Source organism: Tasmannia lanceolata, unplaced genomic scaffold, assembly GCF_043159265.1.
Source record: "Tasmannia lanceolata isolate RefF3 unplaced genomic scaffold, GAP_Taslan_0.1 ptg000540l, whole genome shotgun sequence".
Lineage (NCBI taxonomy): Eukaryota > Viridiplantae > Streptophyta > Magnoliopsida > Canellales > Winteraceae > Tasmannia > Tasmannia lanceolata.
Window position 1 is genome coordinate 1 of NW_027519212.1, and position 7500 is coordinate 7500.

The 7500-nt window shown below is 35.9% G+C and overlaps 3 non-coding genes across 3 annotated transcripts; 1 reads left to right on the forward strand and 2 right to left on the reverse strand.

Moving 5' to 3' along the window:
• Positions 1 to 971: 971 nt before the first annotated feature.
• TRNAF-GAA (transfer RNA phenylalanine (anticodon GAA)) lies at positions 972 to 1044 on the reverse strand. Its single transcript has one exon. It is a non-coding gene; the product is annotated as a tRNA-Phe (tRNA).
• A 1728-nt stretch (positions 1045 to 2772) lies between these two features.
• TRNAT-UGU (transfer RNA threonine (anticodon UGU)) lies at positions 2773 to 2845 on the forward strand. The gene has a single exon. It is a non-coding gene; the product is annotated as a tRNA-Thr (tRNA).
• Positions 2846 to 4113: 1268 nt separating this feature from the next.
• On the reverse strand, positions 4114 to 4200 carry TRNAS-GGA (transfer RNA serine (anticodon GGA)). Its single transcript has one exon. It is a non-coding gene; the product is annotated as a tRNA-Ser (tRNA).
• Between the last annotated feature and the right edge of the window lie 3300 nt (positions 4201 to 7500).

Genomic DNA, 7500 nt, shown 5'->3' on the forward strand with positions numbered 1-7500 from the left:
CTAGTGTGTATCATCTTACGAGAATACAGTATGGTGTGGATCAACCCGAAGAGGTATGCATAAAAGTATTTGCCCCAAGGAGGAATCCTAGAATCCCGTCTGTTTTCTGGATTTGGAAAAGTGCTGATTTTCAAGAACGGGAATCTTATGATATGTTGGGAATCTCTTATGAAAATCATCCACGCCTGAAACGTATCTTGATGCCTGAAAGTTGGATAGGCTGGCCCCTACGTAAGGATTATATTGCCCCCAATTTCTATGAAATACAAGATGCTCATTGAATGATAAGAAACTAATATTCACTTCTACGACTCCAGATATTCAAGGAATCTTTTTATGTTCTGTTCTAGATGAAACAGAATAACTGGACTCTCATCTCAGTATTATGAATGGGCTACTAAAGGGGCTTCATTGATATTCCCCAATTTGGAAGATATCCATTTCGGATGAGCAAAGCCAATAGGATGAATCAAAAGAGTTCTGCACCATGAACTTTGTACCGCGCACATCACTTAGATGGGCCCCGAAAAGTCACGTAGGAGGGAGTGAAGAAAGAGAAAGTGAAGAAATAGAATATGAAAGAAAATATGAAATTATGAACTCAAAATTCAGAAATGAAAAGGGGATCAGATTTTCTTTGTACTGTATCTGAAATGAATCCTGTCTATTCCTACCCTTCGATTCCTCTCTAGACTAGACTTTTGGGTTTTCAGCCAACTAACTTCAATTCAAATATGTATGAAGTATTAACATTCTTTTTGAGCGAGAGCAGGTACAGTATGAACAAACAAAAAAGAAGAGGGAACAGAATCTAATTCTTTTCTTTACCCATCAAAAAAAAAAATGGGGGATCTAGATATATCCCTAGATGGATAAGTATGTATCATGATCTAGACTATTAACGAATAGAATATGGATCCCGATCCATATCGATTCATTTGTATGAGTATCTATTCGATATATTAACCACGTGCCAGGAACCAGATTTGAACTGGCGACACGAGGATTTTCAGTCCTCTGCTCTACCAGCTGAGCTATCCCGACCATCCCCGACGCATCATCCTACTAGAGGGCTTGGGTCTATGTCAATTAAAGGGACTCAAAAAACATTAGAAAATCTTACCTCAGCCTTGGAATTTCTTGGATCTTCAAAAAGAAGACTTTGTAAGTGTAAGAGTAATGATATGGACTGTGAATGATTCAATAATGGAGATTCCTTGCCATATATGTTCATTTGTACGTAGATCATATCTATCACAAGACTTGTGATAAGAGAGAAAGATTTCTGGTCGGATCCATTTGTGAAAGAGTAGAGTGAGTGAGAAACATAGCTAAGCTCATTTTGAACCACTGACGAAAAAAGAGGATAAATGGTTAGGGAATGGAATAAAATAGGCCTTTTTTTTTTTATTGGGGATAGAGGGACTTGAACCCTCATGATTTCAAAAGTCGACGGATTTTCCTCTTACTATAAATTTCATTGTTGTCGGTATTGACATGTAGAATGGGACTCTATCTTTATTCTCGTCCGATTAATCAGTTCTTCAAAAGATCTTTCAGACTCTGGAGTAAATGATTTGATCACTGAATCTTCGATTCTTCCTTTTGGAATCGATTTAATTTAGCAAGAATTCTGCAATTTTTCATATAAATAATCAAAAAATCCGGATTCGGGTCGTGATTAATCATTTGATATTTAAGTACGTCTATGTACTTAAATAAGGTCATCCTTTCTGGAGTTTTGATAGAAGGATTCCTCTACCAATGTAGTCAACCCCGTTCGTTAGAACAGCTTCCATTGAGTCTCTGCACCTATCCTTCTTTTGATTCTCGCTTTCTGAACCCTTGTTTTCAGAAAACTGGATTTGGCTCAGGATTGCCCATTTTTAATTCCAGGGTTTCTCTGAATTTGGAAGTTACCACTTAGTAGGTTTCCATACCAAGGCTCAACCCAATCAAGCCCGTAGCGTCTACCAATTTCGCCATATCCCCCTTATGAGATCTCGATCTCATTGTGATCCCATCCCCTTCTTTCATTTATGTTGGAACCATTGAATTCATTAGATACTGATTCCTATATCGAAAAAGTGTCTGCTCCTATTTTATTTCTTGCCCATCTTCTTTCATATCTATTGGAGGACCATTCCATTATTTGGTCCAATCAGAAATGATTCTATCATTGATGTATCTGCAATTCAATATGGATGGATATATCCCACATATAGATGTTCCCCCCCCCTCTCATTTTTCCCGCGCAGTTTGGAATACTGGAACGGTCGATATTCATTCTTCTTTTTTTTTTTTTCGTCCTATCTCCTCCCTTTCCGAATGAAACAAAAGGAATATCTCAGTAGGATCTGGATTGCATCCTTATCTTATCCTTTCCTTAGGAACTACACTCTAATAGAAATAGAATTCATATAATCTGCTATAACTGCTATAACTAATAGTTATATTCTATTCTATAATAGAATATAGAATTATTTCATATGTATATAGTATTATTTTGCGTTTTTTAAATTTGATTTGAATGAAAAAAAAAAATTCTAGTGCTAGTGACTACTAATAAATGAAATAATCAAAAATAAATAATCAAATAGAAAATAATCAAAAATAAAATCAAAATTCATATTATATTAATAATTATTAATATTAATTAATATGTTATAATAATTTATAATAATTAATATTAATAATTATTAATAGCTAATAGCTAACTAAGATCCCAATAGTTTCCCGAATTCCTATTCACGCACTATTTCTGTTATATGAGCCCGCTTAGCTCAGAGGTTAGAGCACCGCATTTGTAATGCGATGGTCATCGGTTCGATTCCGATAGTCGGCTTTCTCTATTTGTTCTATTTTTTTTTTTTTATCAGGATTGATCATCTTTCCTTGAGACCAAGGAATATTGAGAAGACCCCCCCCTTTTTTTTCTCCAAATGTCGGGTTACCGATCTATTATGTTATGTCGCGGGAACTTCCAACTATGAATAAAGAATAAAAAACGGATTGGAGCCGTTTGATCTATACAGAACAAATCAAGAAAAGGATCCTTAACTTCCCATATATACAATATACAAAATAATACGGATATTGATACAATTCATCTTATTCCTCTTTGTAGTACTTCAGTGGATTTAGCTTCGTTTATCGTTTAGTTCAGTATTAATTTAGGTTTATTCTGTAAAATGAAATTTCAATAAAATTAAGGAGTCTTTATGTCTCGTTACCGAGGGCCTCGTTTCAAAAAAATACGCCGTCTAGGGGCTTTACCGGGACTCACTAGGAAAAGACCTAGATCCGGAAGTGATCTTAGAAACCAATCGCGTTCCGGGAAAAGATCTCAATATCGTATTCGTCTAGAAGAAAAACAAAAATTGCGTTTTCATTATGGTCTGACAGAGCAACAATTACTTAGATATGTTCGTATTGCTGGGAAAGCCAAAGGGTCAACAGGTCAGGTTTTACTACAACTACTTGAGATGCGTTTGGATAACATCCTTTTTCGATTGGGTATGGCTTCGACCATTCCGGGAGCCAGGCAATTAGTTAATCATAGACATATTTTAGTTAATGGCCGTATAGTAGATATCCCAAGTTATCGCTGCAAACCCCAAGATATTATTACTATGAGGGATGAACAAAGATCCAGAGCTCTGATTCAAAATTATATGGATTCATCCCCCCACGAGGAGTTGGCAAAACATTTGAGTCTTTATTCATCCCAATATAAAGGATTAGTAAATCAAATAATAGATATTAAGTGGATCGGTTTGAAAATCAATGAGTTGCTAGTCGTAGAATATTATTCCCGTCAGACTTGAACCTAACTAAAATAACAAAGCTTTGGACAAGCCCCTTTTTTTTCTTTCGCCGAAGTAAATAGATCTAAGAGGTTTGATCCGGATTTTTCTCCCATTCACGTATTACAAATGGATCAGCGGTGAGATTTTTATTCCTTGTCCATTCTTTCCGTTCCGGTATTTTCCATACCACAGCAATTAGGAATAGAGAATCTATATCAAATAAAGTACGATTGGAATACTCGTATCAATTGTTATTTGATTTGATACATTGTAGTCGGTACCGTTGGTGAATTAGGTGAAGGTACGGAGAGAGAGGGATTCGAACCCTCGGTAAACAAAAGCCTACATAGCAGTTCCAATGCTACGCCTTGAACCACTCGGCCATCTCTCCTACATAATCTTATGATTATGACCCAGAAACCGAGTGAATAGCGAGTCATTCATATTATTGTATTATTGCAATACAGGTATGACCAATCAATTCTAAATAGAAAATAGAAAACTTTTCATTAAAGAAAGATCTTCCCTCGAGGATCGAGGGATAAAAAAACATTTTTTTTCTTATCTTTTTCTTATCTTATTAAAAAGATTAAAAAAAAATAGATAGAATCTATCTATTCATGTTTGTCAAGAAGACGATCCCGTCTTATTCTTAGATTTATACTGGATTAAACCAATGAATTGGAACAAGTCAACTGACCCTATTTTATACTATGGTTACATTTAGACTATTATGGTTCCATAGGAATTCCAAAATTCCTTTCTAGTTTCAGATTTCTCAACAACAATTCCTCTCATGAGCTACCCCACAATCTATTACAAATTCATGAATCGTCCCATGGATTTTTTTGATATTTCGATTGCGTGGTGTATACACACTATGCACAAAAAATGGATGGTTATTCTTATTCTATTTTCATCATGGAATGATTCTATTATTTGATTTGATTTTTTTTTTCTTTGGATCATAATCAAATCAAAACTTCTAGAGTCATCAGAATCTGTAGGAAAAACTTCCTTGATTCCTGAGCTTCGATAAAATAGGAATAGTTCCGTTCATTGGTATACTACTTAATATTTATACTTAATACTTAATTTAAATGAAATACAATCGGATTCAAATATTTCCTATCCATCCCTGCCCCAAAGGGACAATTTGAGTGGAAGGTCGACACCTTTTTTTTTAGAATGAGTCCGTTTGTTTTTATGTGATTTCGTACTATACAATTCCTTTGTTTGTGGGATCATTTTCCCTCTAGGGGTAATGAGAAGAATTATGGAATGGATTGTTAACCATGCCTAGATCTCGGATAAATGGAAATTTTATTGATAAGACCTCTTCAATTGTAGCCAATATCTTATTACGAATAATTCCGACAACCTCAGGAGAAAAAGAGGCATTTACCTATTACAGAGATGGTGCGATTTGATTTTTTTTTATTATTATTTATTTATTATTTATGATTTACCGACCTCAGTCTTACGAGAAAGAGACATGATTCGTAATACAAAGAAAAAAGATTTTTGAAATAAACCTATGCTCGGTGAAGGTGAAATTTAGAGATAGAACAATTCCTTCTGTCGTGTATCCCCGATTGATGCAGCCTCAGATGCTTCAATTGTTGATTTGAGTATTGAGCGAAAGGTTACACCTACAGGTTCTGTATTGTAGGTCAATCCGACTCCACTAGGACCAGACCAATAGGCGGCATAGAGGAAGAAGCACTACACCTAGGAATCAACAACGCGAAAACTTTGTTATAAATTACCCCTTTTCCTTATCGGGATCGGGACTAACAAGAATGGTTGGGACAACAAACATCCATCTCGTTCGTACTTTGGATACCCGTATAACCATCGAAGATCGTTGAAGTGACTAATTCCTGGAAATAGGGGGCGTTGAGGACAAAGAAATTGTTGGAGTTACCATTTCTATCTAGCACCAACATGGTTGGTGTTAAGAAAATATAGACCTCTTGCAGGAAGGCTGGCTAGAGATTTCTTGTAAAAACACCAGCCCCTGTCAGTTCATAATGAGAATATTTCAATCTTTTTTGATTCCATGGATTATTCCCCTTATTACTATGCACAGAAGGGAGGAGCCGTATGAGATGAAAGTCTCACGTACGTTTCTGGAACGGAGATTCTTTGAATAGAATGAACGACCGTAACGGATGTCAGCTCAATCCGAAGGAAATTATGCGGAAGCTTTACAAAATTATTATGAAGCTATGCGACTAGAAATTGATCCCTATGATCGAAGTTATATACTCTATAACATAGGCCTTATCCACACAAGCAACGGAGAACATACGAAGGCTTTGGAATATTATTTCCGGGCACTCGAACGAAACCCATTCTTACCACAAGCTTTTAATAATATGGCCGTCATCTGTCATTACGTGCGACTATCTCCACTATAGAAAGAAGGAAAGAAAGATCAAACCTCCTAGTAAATACTAGAAAAAAATAGGCTTTCTACATATGCATCATTCAAAGCAACGAGTTTTATCAGCTGTAGCAAAGAAAGAGACTTCATAGGAGCCAAATATGAAGAAATAGGTACGGCCTATATATTAGATTCTATGGATAAAGAAAGGATCTAATTGATAGAGGAAGCACCGTAAAGATCAATTAGCGAGGTTTTGGGGCCGATACAATAAGAACTGCTTACTTATGTCATGATATGAGATAAAAGTTAGGAATCAACTTATGTAATAGAGTCGATCTACTAAGGTATTGAGCAGCGGTGTAGCATCAGATCCCAAAGATAGTAAGTCCTTTCTTTCTTTTGGAGGAAAGAAAATCTTTTTCAAAGATTCTATATGAATTTCTATATGAAAATGAAACCGAGATAGTTACCTTTCATAAAATTCTAAGTATAAGGGGAGGATACCTATGCTTCATTCTTCTGAAGGTAGGAGAAAAGATAAAACTGATTTGATTATTGATTCAAATTAGAGTTTGAAACTCATGTAATTCACCTCTTCTATTCTGGTTAACTCGATAAAAAATCGGATCTATTTACGAGAAATCTCATTCAGTTAGATATGGTAGATTAAGATGGGACACCAAAAGAATTGACTGCTGAGCCGTATGAGGTAGGAAACTCTCAAGTACGGTTCTAAGGGAAGGAATCGACCCACCTATTCCGACCGGGGAGAACAGGCCATTCGACAGGGAGATTCTGAAATTGCAGAGGCTTGGTCCGATCAAGCTGCTGAATATTGGAAACAAGCTATAGCGCTTACTCCAGGTAATTATATTGAAGCACATAACTGGTTGAAGATCACACGACGGTTCGAATAAGAACACTCTCTTTTATAATTCATTATAATGTTGGATCCATCAATCAAATAAAATAGATCGTTCCTCCGGGAAGAGCCAATCGAGGAATTTCATTATATCCCTTCTAAGATCGTTCTATTTCACCCGGTACCTCATAGAGATAAACGATACGGATACAGTAAATGACTAATGAATGATCCTTTGATTTGTAATAGAATAATATAATACCTTCCGTGTAAGATTAAGATATGAAGTAGGTCCGTCTAGGCACGTATACATTGAGATATGAATACACTAGGTTGCACCAAAAAATCGTTTTTGCGTCACGCCGGGAAGAGGTTTGACAAGATTAGAAGAGTCCGTTAAGCACCTCATGACTATGTCATAATAGATCCGAACACTT